This window comes from Adiantum capillus-veneris, chromosome 1 (genome assembly GCF_014529385.1).
Source record: "Adiantum capillus-veneris isolate H3 chromosome 1, ASM1452938v2, whole genome shotgun sequence".
NCBI lineage: Eukaryota > Viridiplantae > Streptophyta > Polypodiopsida > Polypodiales > Pteridaceae > Adiantum > Adiantum capillus-veneris.
The window spans coordinates 104421362-104433381 of record NC_140931.1 but is presented as its reverse complement, the minus strand read 5'-3'; the positions used below and the strand labels follow the sequence as shown (position 1 = coordinate 104433381).

Genomic DNA, 12020 nt, shown 5'->3' with positions numbered 1-12020 from the left:
AGATATGGTCAAAATGGAAAAAAACATGGCCATAAACTAGAAAATGGGGCAAACTAAGGAAAAGCAGGTCCAAATTTGAAAATATTTCACCAGTGTACTGGGAAAACCTATAGGAACGTATGTGCATGGAAAGTGTGTCAAAATTCCTCCCAACATGGATTGCAATCCATGTACCTTTTTGCCCAACCAAAGAAAAAAACCATGCCATTTAATCCAGTATGTTCAAGAAAACCAAGCCATGAAGTTTCAAGACATTTGAATTCCAAAATCCACTTCAAAATGCCAAAAATCTCTAAGTCTGCAAAGAATTCCTAAAATTTAGCCCAAGTGTCGATCCATTGATCCAAATCCCATAAATTTTGGACCAAGGCATCATCTAGATAAACCCTACCAGATGGTATCATCAGATTTCCAAAATGTTGCCCAACATGGATCGCGATTCATGTTCCTCAAACCCTAAATCCAGAGAAAATTGCACAGTAGCATCTCTATATGCCTATGAACAACTTTGCTTAGTTGCAGTTTCAAAATTCTTCCCAACATAGATCGCGATCCATGTTTCTTTTTGCCAAAATTCATTTGTTACATTATATCCTTGTGCCTATAGTAATCATAGATGCATTGGTGAAATTTGGTCCAATTTAGGTAGTTTTGACAAAGTTATGCTTATTTTTCATTTTATGGTCAAGTTTGCAACTTTTTGACAGTTTTGATCAATAACTAAAACTTGGTTTCATTTCTAAACTTGACCACAGGATTCCTTGAAGAAAAGCACAAAGAGAGTGGAATGATGCACCTTATGAGATGACAGATATCTTCTCAAATGAGAAAGCTCATATCATAGAACAGGTACTCGAAGCAATACCGGCTAACATCTTACTTGAAAGGTTTCATTCCATGGATGGAGAAATAGTAAATGCCACTATCTTTCCATGAGAAATGTGGACATTGCACCAAAAGCCCGAAGTGCAAGCAAGGGGCAGGTGCCTACAGTTAGACAGCTTCCTGTGATTACCTCCTTGGGGAATGGACTTCAGACGTGAGCTCATGAGCTCATAAGTTCAATTCAGTACAATGGGGAAGCAACTCTGACCGACAACGATGGGACAATAGTTAAGGTAAAGATCACAATAGAAATAATCAATGAAACCTTCCATATGCAGCAAGGGATGCACAATTTATTGCAAAAGACAAAGGCAATAGATAATGATAAAGCCTTCCTGAAGCAATGAGGCCACAACTTGACATGTCAGGATTTGATATACTCGGTAATTGAATTGCCCTTGTGCCTTATATTGCAACACTTCAAAGTGAAAAATCCACCCAGATATACAGAACCATTGTTGCACATGGTAGTAGTAATGGCAATGGGCTTGGCAGAGAGAAGATTGGTCATTTACGACTTCGGAAATTATCTTCTTGACACCATTGTTGAAGAAAACCTAAAGGGGAGTGTTGGGGGTTCCATCATTGCACAGCTCCAATGACCAACAAAATTGTCAATACGGAGGGATGAGCTACCCGTGGAAGCACTCACACGGTTAGTGAGCTAATTGTGGAAACACAAATGGTTAACTCTACAAGGTGAGATTCTCGGCCTATGGAGGAGCTAAGCCACAATGAAGGGCAACCTCCATATCCACTTCTCTTCACCTACAATCGACCCAATCATACACACTACGATTGTAAGATGAACACAACATTAATCCTATTATGCAACACACTAATAGCAAGCACACACAGATAGATCTATCGAGCACCACACTCCAATCAGACCTACATGCACACACAAGCAAAAGAGGGAAATCACACAAGATTAGAGAGAGATTAACTACTAATTAGTTACAATCTAGCTAATCTAAGCATCCTAGGCAATCATAAGAAGCATGAGAGAGGCATAGTGAAAGAGAATGAATCATTGATTAGTGTTAATCAAGTCTCATGAGCAGGTAGAATCTCAAAGACTCCATAGCCACACACCTCAACAGCTCTCACCAAATAGTGCTCTCAACAAATGAGCTTGAGAACCCTAATTTCTTTTACAGACTGCCTTATATACCTAGGGTTAAAATATGCAATGCCCGGGTGCCCAAGGCCTTTAGGGCTCCATCACTTACCGAATCTGCTACCTAGGCACAGTAAGACCCGCTATTTACATCTTGGAACTCCCATTGAGCCCGTAACACATTAAAATATTACAATGGCTTGAAAGAAATCGGGAATTTACATTGCGTGACCATTTTGGGAAAATGTGAAAAATGTGTAACTCCAATCTTTACTGCTTTTTCGTGTTGATCTTCGATGTGCATCCGTACGTCTTCGGTCTTTAGCAACTTCTGTTAACTGACATTGACTCAGTTAACATTTCCTCCTTCCGATTTTAGTGCCCATCTTCGGGCACTATTGAAAAGTGTCCGTGGAGGCTGTGGAAGGTTTTTGATTGGTTGTTGATGGGCTGATTGCCTTCATTCGTCATTGCATTTGGTGATGAGGTTCAATCTGCTGCAGCATCTTTGTTGGTCCGAAGTTGTTTCATGTGAGAGATGATGTTGCATTTTTTCATTGTAATAGCATGAGAAGTAGAATGATGTTTATTTATGAAAAGTATTTACAAGAGAAGTAGAATAATGAGGTTTTAAATTAGGGTCTAATATCTATGTGACCAAAGAGAAAAAACCCAGCGGAAAAAAAGTGCCTTTGGGATACGCGCATTATTGGAGTACTTATTAGCATGGGAAATATTAATAAAGTACTCAAGGGATTACTTGCTAATAGATATGGAATTAAAAAAGCAGCAAATATGAAAGGGTAGCATGATGAAACATTGGTTTGCCTGTTGTAGTCCACTCAAGGTGTATAGATGGAAGCAAAAAATAGTGCCTAATGCATATATTCAATGATGGGACATCCTATATATGCATACACAGAAATGCATGAAAAAAAATATGTTGTGCAAGAAAGAGTTTGAAGGGTTATTAAGAAACATGGTGTAACTATAAAAGCATATGACATGGCTTTGCAAGCTAGCACCTCTTTAAGAATGGTTTTTGTTGATGGGGTTATGTGATCTCATCTTATTGTGCACTGTGCATGAGTGTTGGACTCTACGACACTCCACCAATTGTAAGTTAATAGACTTTGACGCTTATGCTCATCTCATCAAGCATGAGCGACATGACTTAGATATATTCAACTCTTCTAACTTGAACATAATCTTAATAACTACGACTCTTATCACAGAGTTTAATATGACTTGAAGCTTTGGGACTAATGCTTTTCTCATTTTATGGTTCACTCATTAGGAAAAATATGGACTCTCCTTGCACCTTTTTGATTAGTGAAGGCTTAAGGGAGAACCAATGAGAGGGCTCTTGGGATATCACCTAGAGGGGGATGAATGGTAGGGGTGCAGCTTAATTGTCTCCCTCTTCAATGCTTGGTTCTTAGAGAGTGGTGGGGAAAGAGGTGTCATTAAAGAGGGAGGGACCCCCCAAAAGAAAAAATGCGCAGGCTTAAAAACTCTAAATTTTTATTTTTTTTTAAAGTGTCAAAATTGACTCATTTGCCTCCAAAACTGTCCCAAAAAATATACTAACTTCAAAAAGTCAATTTCCTCTCCCAAAATCCACTTTTCTCTTCCTCTATCACTACTTTTCTCTCCCACACTCTCCCTGTTCTCCCTCCTCCCATTCTCTCTCTAAAGTCAAGGCAACCATAGCCAAAATCTTTCCACCACTCTCTTCCTCTCTCCATAGCTCCCCCTTCTCTTACAACTCCATCAACCCTCTACAGTCCCACACACCATAGCCCACAGCTCACCACTATCCTCTCTACCTCTCAGTCCTCCCCTCTTTCTCTATCTCTACTGTCAAAGCCACCATAGCCACCATAGGCAGCTCACCTCACCCTCCCCTCAGCTCCTCATTCTCTCTCCACATTACCCACACACAATAGCCCACAGCCTTGTCCACTTCTCTCCCTCACCTTCCTCCCATCCATTCCCAATCCCTTCCTAAGCCCAACTTCCCAAGCATGTCCACCGCTAACACCCATAGACGGTCCAAACCCGAGATATAGGAGATTGTGTTGCATAACACAAAAAATTCAGAGGAGGAATTGACTCCACAGGTATTCAAGAAGGGTTCATGGGTCTACATGCAACCGTCTAGTGCTGGACCTCATCACGTACAATGTCGAGGCATATTGGAACGCCATTGGAAGGGAAGACTATTGGCATGCAAAGAAACCAAGTCCGGAATGGTGGCCATCATGCAACACGTGTACAGTGCAGCTGAGATCCACCTGAAGAGAGCTTCAACTCAATTTGCACCTCATTGTAAGTCCTCATGGTTTAGCTATCCCATACATATATCATGTTTAACGTGCATGCGATCATTATGTTTGACTAAGAGCATTTGCAAAGATGTTTTTCCATCCAGCTTAGTTGAGGAGCAGCCGCTTGAGTGCCTCTCAGGCACTCAAGCGCTTGAGTGCATGAGTTAAGGAGCAGCTGATTGAGTGCCTCTCAAGCACGTTCATGGTTGTGCATGCTCACATTGGGGAGCTTATGTTTCCTAATGTCTCATAAAAAGAACTTACCGAGCAGCGAATATCCATGTACTCCCACAAGTACGTGGTGCCAAAGTCAAGCCAAAGCTATGGTAGGTTAGAAGCTATGAAGACACCTCTATTTCAAAGTGCAAGGTGCTGCAAGATTTCCAAGGGTCCCTAAAGTTTGGTAATGCAACCAGATCGGTGGGTTTCAGTTGGCATTGTCCCATTCATTTATTTGTGCATGCATTCCGCTCTCTGTTGATTGTGAAAACACCGACAATGTTTTTTTGCAAAGAAGTTGACATAGATGCAATGGACACCATTCTAGGTGTCAATTGGGGCTATGTTGATGGTTTGCATGATGGTGACCATTACAAGTGCAATATGTCCCCCACATAGCTGGGTGAAAGGGTGGTTTGGTGGTACAAAAAAAGGACCTATTTTACTTCTACCATTGAAAAAGTGGGGACTGGTAAAATTTTTGTAGTTTAGGTCAAAACTTTTTGGACCTTGTGTTTTTAGATTCTCCTTTTGAAGATCTATCCATTGATATATAGTATGATAGGTAGTTTTTCATGTGACATGTAGAAATTGTAGCTTGAAGATTTGTCAAAGGTGCTGTCAACAAGGACAGTCCTTTTTATACCACCAAAGCATGCTTTTAGCCAGCTTTGCCTTCGATGCAAGGTGCATCTTGTATGCACGGTTTAGCTACGAAAGGTGGATGCACAAACGTGGCAAATGGATACCCTTGCAGCTGACGGTCGAAGAGGTTCAATCCTTTGAAATTCGTGTCCGCATGCCCAATAATGAGGTGGAGGTGGTTGTAGTGAATCCACATTGGACTCTTGCCAATCTTTGGGAACACTTTGTCATAATGGGATTTGAGGATGTCGGCAATGCAAGTTTTAAACTGGAACAACGCAAGGTGTGCTTTGTGCTTGATTAGCTATCTTTTTTTAATTTTTCTAGATATTTGTATCTTGATTGCCCATTTTTTTGGTTGTGTAGATTGGAAGGCGGATGGAGGCCACTATGCTTGTTTACAAAGATTGGGCTACAGACAAAGTCATCTTGTCTAAGTGAATTGGCTTGTAACTTTAATCTTTTATATATTGGATATTTAATTAAAGATTTTGAAAATTTTAAAGGTGTTCTACTTGATTTTGTACTTGAGTTTTAAGGTGTTGTGTAATTTTATTTTTAGAACGCAATTTTTTTATTTTTTTCGGATGGAATATGTTTATATAAGGGGGACCACCTCCTCATTTTACCATTTTCATCCCAGCATTGCAGAGAGACCTAGCATACCCAATCACACAAAGAGAAAGCAAGGTTGCTACTAGTGCTTTAGATGCATTCCTTACTGAGGCTACGCATGCAAATTTCCCTGAGCTTCATGCATTTTTCACAACCCAACCCGATTTGGAAACCACCTTGACCCTCCACTCTCAATCTCTTGAGCACATCACTTCATACATTTCCATGTGCATGGGGAGATTCATTGTTGAGTTACCAAACCGGCAAGGGCAATGGGTCCCTGAGGGCCTTCTGCACCACATCTACAAAGGGGACAGGCCATTTCATAAGCGGCTTGCATGCTTTGCCACCATAGCACAACCCGCCGGACAATATGTGTTGCTTGAAGATGATGATGTGCGAGCAATGCATAAGGGGAAGATCGAAAAAACTTTTTTCTCTGTCCAAGCCATAATGATCTTCCTCCTTCACGAGTGCCCAGCAGGTCCTGATGTAGTGCTACCACACTTACAGATCGATGGGGTACTGGCTGATGTGAAGGACCCCAAGCCCGCAGCCATTGACACATCTGCAGAGGAGAGGACGCTTTCCTTGACCTACTTTGTAGGGATTCAAGGCCTTTTGGAGGCCTATCCATCTGTCAGTTCATCCTTGGGGCCGCCAGAAGGAACCAGCACTCGAGATGCCATCCCTGAGGTAGAGATTACCCGTTTCTCCTCCATTGTGGTGGGTGGGGAGGAGTTTTTTTTTTTGCACGATCTGAAGAAATCCTTTGAGCTTCACATGGATGAGTGTTTCACCATCCTCGATGCCCATGTAAAGTTTGAGTTTGATACCACAACCTCCCATGAGGATGATCTTCTACTGCCCATGGGGAATACTTTGGCGGACACAGTGGCAATCGCACAAGCCGAGGTGGTAGCGAGACGGAGCAGGCCAAGGTCTTTGAGGAGGAGTTTGCAACCGTGCAAGCCATGGTTTTGGCTAAACGCGCAAGAGTGTATTCACCATCACCTGCTACAACACCTGTTTTCCTTGATCCAAAGGGGAAGTCAAGTGTGGATATTTACTTGCACCCGGATACTGATGAGGAGGATCATAGACAAGAGGTATAGATGCTCACTTACATTTGATTGTTACAAATGATTTTGTTAATGTTATATCATAATTCTCTGCCATATTTCTTACAAAACCTATGTTTTGTAGGATGTTTTGGAGGTTGATGCCTGGGCGCAACGGTCAGGGGGGAGGAGGACACCGTTTGGACCTCAAGCGGCACTTGCTCACTACCTCGGCACACTTTCGACTGGTGTCGTGGTGTTTTTGCATGCCGACTACTCCCTCAATGGATGCTACAACATTTTTTCCCTCCGTTCACTCTCCAAGGCATTGTGCTTAACACCCCTTGCCCAATTGGCCAACCTTGTAGTTCTTGTAAAGAAATATTTTGCAATATCCACTTTCGGCGTGAACTTTCATGGGCGCCTGATTGCCCATGTCTGCATGAACCAAGCTGTAGGGGTTAATGACACCCAAGAAATCACAACCACTTTACTTAACAAGGAGCCGCCTCAAAAGGCCAAGCGCCAAAAAATTGTAATTCGGAAGGTCCTAAAGCAAAAGCCGGATATCATGTAAAGTATTGATTTCCTTAATGAAACTACTTTTTGGTGTCTACGACTCTCTCCTACTTGCAAGTTTTTTAATTTGTTATATGTTTGGCTTCCAATGTGTATGAGAAGCACCATAATTTCTAATATGACTACTAAAGGGCTTGGCAGGCCCCAAAATTATTGATATGCCTACTTTGTTATATGTTTGGCTTCCAAAGTTATTGATTTGCCTACTGAAGGGCTTGTAAGGCCCCAAAATGGGCTGCCACAAGGGCGTGCATTTGGGCCTTTCATCAGCACATGAAAGGGGCAAATGTGCGCCCTTGTGGCAGCTCATTTTGGAGCATCTAAAGCCCATTTTGGACCATACCCAGGTACTTTACAATTGTAAAACCCAAAGACAAGAGAGAACCATGTTGTGGAAGCTCATTTTGGAGCATCTCAAGCCTATTTTGGAGCATACCCAGATACTTTACAGTTGCAATACCCAATCACAAGAGGAAACCATGTTGTGGCAGCACATTTTGGAGCATCTCAAGCCCATTTTGGAGCATACCCAGATCCTTTATAGTTCCAATACCCAATCACAAGAGGGAACCATGCTTCAAAAATTCTATGCTACATGGACTAAATCGGGCATGACTTCGAGATGCATCTATGCTATGTGAAGCATTGAAGCAAATGAAATATCCCTATTGCTTGTTAAATGTTTTTGGAAAGGGCTTGGAATGCCCTAAGAATGGCTGCCACAAGGGCGCGCATTTTGTCCATCCATCTGTCTTTGGAAGCCCCAAATGCGTGCCCTTGTGGCCTCCACTTTGGGGGCATTCCAAGCCCTTTCCAAGGATTTCTAGATATATTTTCCATGCATTATTGAGTTTCCCCTTGCTGCAATGCTTCACATAGCATGGATGCATTAGGAAGTGCATGCCCCACTTAGCCAAGGTGCTTAACGTAGGCAAGTTTTCACAATAACAAGCTAATGGCTACGTACAGACAAAAGAAGGTAGATAAAACATGGACCAGTGCTACATCCCATGGTACAGAATCAAAGCAATACAATGCACAGAGTGGGGTATACAATCAAAAGACGCTTATATTCAAATTCTTCCCAATCTTGGAAGTTCCGTAAATACAAAAAGGTTTGATGAATAATTACAAGCTATTGCTCATGGCGCAAACTGCGAGCAAGCTGCATATCCTTGGACATAATCATTACACGCTTTGCATGGATGGCACATAGGTTCGCATCCTCGAATATGCTAGTTAGATAGTGCTCTGCTACCTCTTGGACTACCTCTATGGCCACAACGCCCATCCAAAAATGAGTGTTGTACAATTGCAAAACCTCCCTACAAAGCCTTGCAAAAGGGGCCCTTCGAATCAAGAGCTTGGTGCTCTTCTAATAGTGGCGAATCTCCGCAAAAGCATGGATGCACTTTCGCACCTTCTGAGGTCGAGGAGGAGGTGCATTTGCTGCACGAGTTGGGGCAGCTTGCTTCCTCTTCTTGTAGACAATGCTCTTTCTGTTTTTTCAGCCACACAGGCACCTCTAACACCTCATAATCTGATTCCACCCACTCTCCATCTGATTCGTGCTCTTCACTATTGAGCGGATGTGATGGTGTGGGTCCACTCCCTTTAGGGAGTGTCTTACCCCCAATAGACATGTGAGCCTCATAAGTTTGTATTTTGATGCTAACCCATGGGGGATCTTCATCCATTTGCGTCTCTTCGGAGCCTTCTGATAGCTGCTTTTGGTTGTTTGTTTCTTTGCCTTGATCGCTCTCATCCGCCGTGTTGCCATCAGAATCATTGGAGTCTAATGAATAGACAACAAGGCGATGCTTCCTTCTCTCTTTTGCTGTTGTAGAGGACTAGCCATGTTGATTTGAAGCTCCAGCTTCTTTTGTATGGACCTCACCTTGAGCTTGTGAAGTTCCAGCTTCTGTTGCTGTACCTTTGAGTCGTTGGCCATCCGGCCCCTCTAGATATGCAATCCTTGCCATGGTAGCACCTAGTATGGAAAATGACAAAATGAGCACCTTCAACCTTTAAATGGGGTTTTTTGGGATTTGGGCCCTTTCACACTATGCGGCCAATCAAGTGAAACTCAAATAAACCAATTGAATTTAACAAGTAAACCTCGATCATGCGGATGGTTGACGCAATGCCCAAACACTACCTTTTCGATACTTAGTTGCACGCCAAGCCTCATCGCCCAGGGACATTCGCGAGCATTTCCACTTCTCGGATGCTGCAGTACAGAAGTCCTTGCGTAACTGCTTTGCTAGCATCGACTCTCTTGCTTTCTCAATAGTGCGAGTTATCCCAAAGGTGTGCCTAAAAAACCAATCAAACATCTCTTGGAGGTAGTTGGAGTGTGAATCACCACCACCATGCTGAGTATTCTTGAAGTAGACTCCTTTTGCTCGATAGTGGGACTTCTCCATGCCTTGTGTACTCCATATATCAAGCGAACCATAGCGGTCCATGAAGTATGCACCATGCGTATAGAGAATGTGCTAAAACAACCAAAAAGGAGATAAGCCAATAGAAAAGTTGCATTTTCAAACATTGCATATGTATTAAGTCCGTTAAAACAAACCATGTAGTGTGTAATCTTGCTTTCAGACCATTCGTCCTTAGCGGCCTTTGTGAACTCATAAAGCACCTTCTTAAACTCCTCTCCCTGCTCAACACTTGTGCTTGAAAGATTCATCAATTGCACAACCTTTTGAAAGGATGACCATACTAGCTTGCGTTGGTTAGCAACCTCGACATTAGGATCTTTCCACAACTCCCACCGCTTCTCACTTGCTAGATTGACACTTACCTTGGATACTTGCATTGGAGACATTGACATCTGTTAGGAAATAAGACGTAGCTAAATAGATAATTAAGTAGATTACTTAATGGAGAGAGACATATTTACATACACGAGATTATAGAGTAGAGAGAGAGAGAGAGAGAGTACACACGATATACGTGGTTCACCCAATGTGGGCTACGTCCACGGGAAAGCAGCCACTCAATGGCTTTAGTACTTCAAAACAAGAAGCAGTTTACAAAGGGATTATACCCTTAATGGAGCTCCCGCCTTGCTTCACTCTCACCACCTCACACTCACCTTGTTGCATCAACTTCACACTATGAAATGTGTGTAGAAATGGCCTCCTTTTATAGGCCAAAAGGGCTACCCTCTCTTATGAGAGACAGCCATGTGTAGCCGCCCTTGTGCGAATAAGTCCAAATCGGACCCTCCAATCCGCCCATGTGTGGCCGGCCTTGAGAAGACAAGTCCGCTTTTGAATTCGGCCACCGGCCACCGGCCATTGACTTCCGACCACCGACCACCGGCCATTGACTTGCGACCACCGGCCATCGGCCATTGACTACCGGCCACCGGCCAACCGACCGGTTGTTTTTCGACCACTTTTCGGCCGCCGTCCGTCCATAATATTCCGGCGAAAAAAAAGTCTCGGGGGCCTCCACCCCCGAGGCCTTTAAAGTTGCCCCTGATTCTTGTCCGTGAAAATTTTGGTTTCGGGTGAGTGATTTTCCTTCACGCACGATGGCTTCTCCTCATAATGGGGGCCTTACAAATGTGCGCTTTTACCACAGAAAATTACAAGGGGTAATCAGGCTCCATACTTAACAATCTCCCACTTGGAGACTGATCTCCAGACCAAACCTGTGACTGCTTTCCATTCTGGCTTCTTATCCTTGAATGCCGATTGAAGATGAGCAAAAGCTCAACTCCTTGTTGACCACCTTTGTAAACATGTCTGCAGGATTTTCACTTGTATGCACCTTTCCTAGCTTTAGTTGTCCCTCTTCCAAAAGAGTGCGTATGAAGTGATATCTCACCTCAATGTGCTTTGTCCTTGAATGAAAGGCTGAGTTCTTCGCAAGATGGATAGCGCTTTGGCTATCACTGTACAAGACACAATTGTCTTGTTTGAATCCAAGCTCTTCTAAGAATCTGTGAAGCCACAGAATTTCTTTGCTTGCCTCCGTCATTGCTACATACTCTATTTCCGTGGTAGAAAGTGAAACCACTTTCTGCAGCTTCGAAGCCCAGCTTACTGCTGTGCCTCCAACCGTGAACACATAGCCAGTAGTGCTCCTTCGAGTATCTTTGTCACCTGCCATATCTGCATCAGCATACCCTTCTAGAAAAATATCAGTTCCTCCAAAATACAAAGCATTTGTTGTTGTCCCTTTTAGATACTTAATTATCCACTTCACAGCTTGCCAACGCTCTTTACCTGGGTTGTCCATGAACCTACTCACAACTCCCACTGCATGTGCAATGTCTGGCCTTGTCCAAACCATAGCATACATTAGAGAACCTACCGCTGCAACATATGAAACTTTAGACATATAGGCTATCTCCTCTTGTGTCTTTGGACACATATCCTTCGTTAGTTTAAAATGACCAGCCAAAGGTGTAGAAACTGGTTTTGCATTTTGCATTGCAAACCTTTCTAGTACCTTACCTTCTTGATGTAATCTTCTTGAGATAGCTTTATTGTCTTCTTCGTCCTGTCCCTTGATATTTTCATACCAAGTATCCTCTTTGCAGCACCT

At 42.9% G+C, this 12020-nt stretch overlaps 1 pseudogene; it reads left to right on the top strand.

Moving 5' to 3' along the window:
- The first annotated feature begins 6267 nt into the window (after positions 1 to 6267).
- On the top strand, positions 6268 to 7452 carry LOC147465299 (uncharacterized; annotated as a pseudogene).
- Positions 7453 to 12020: the final 4568 nt, after the last annotated feature.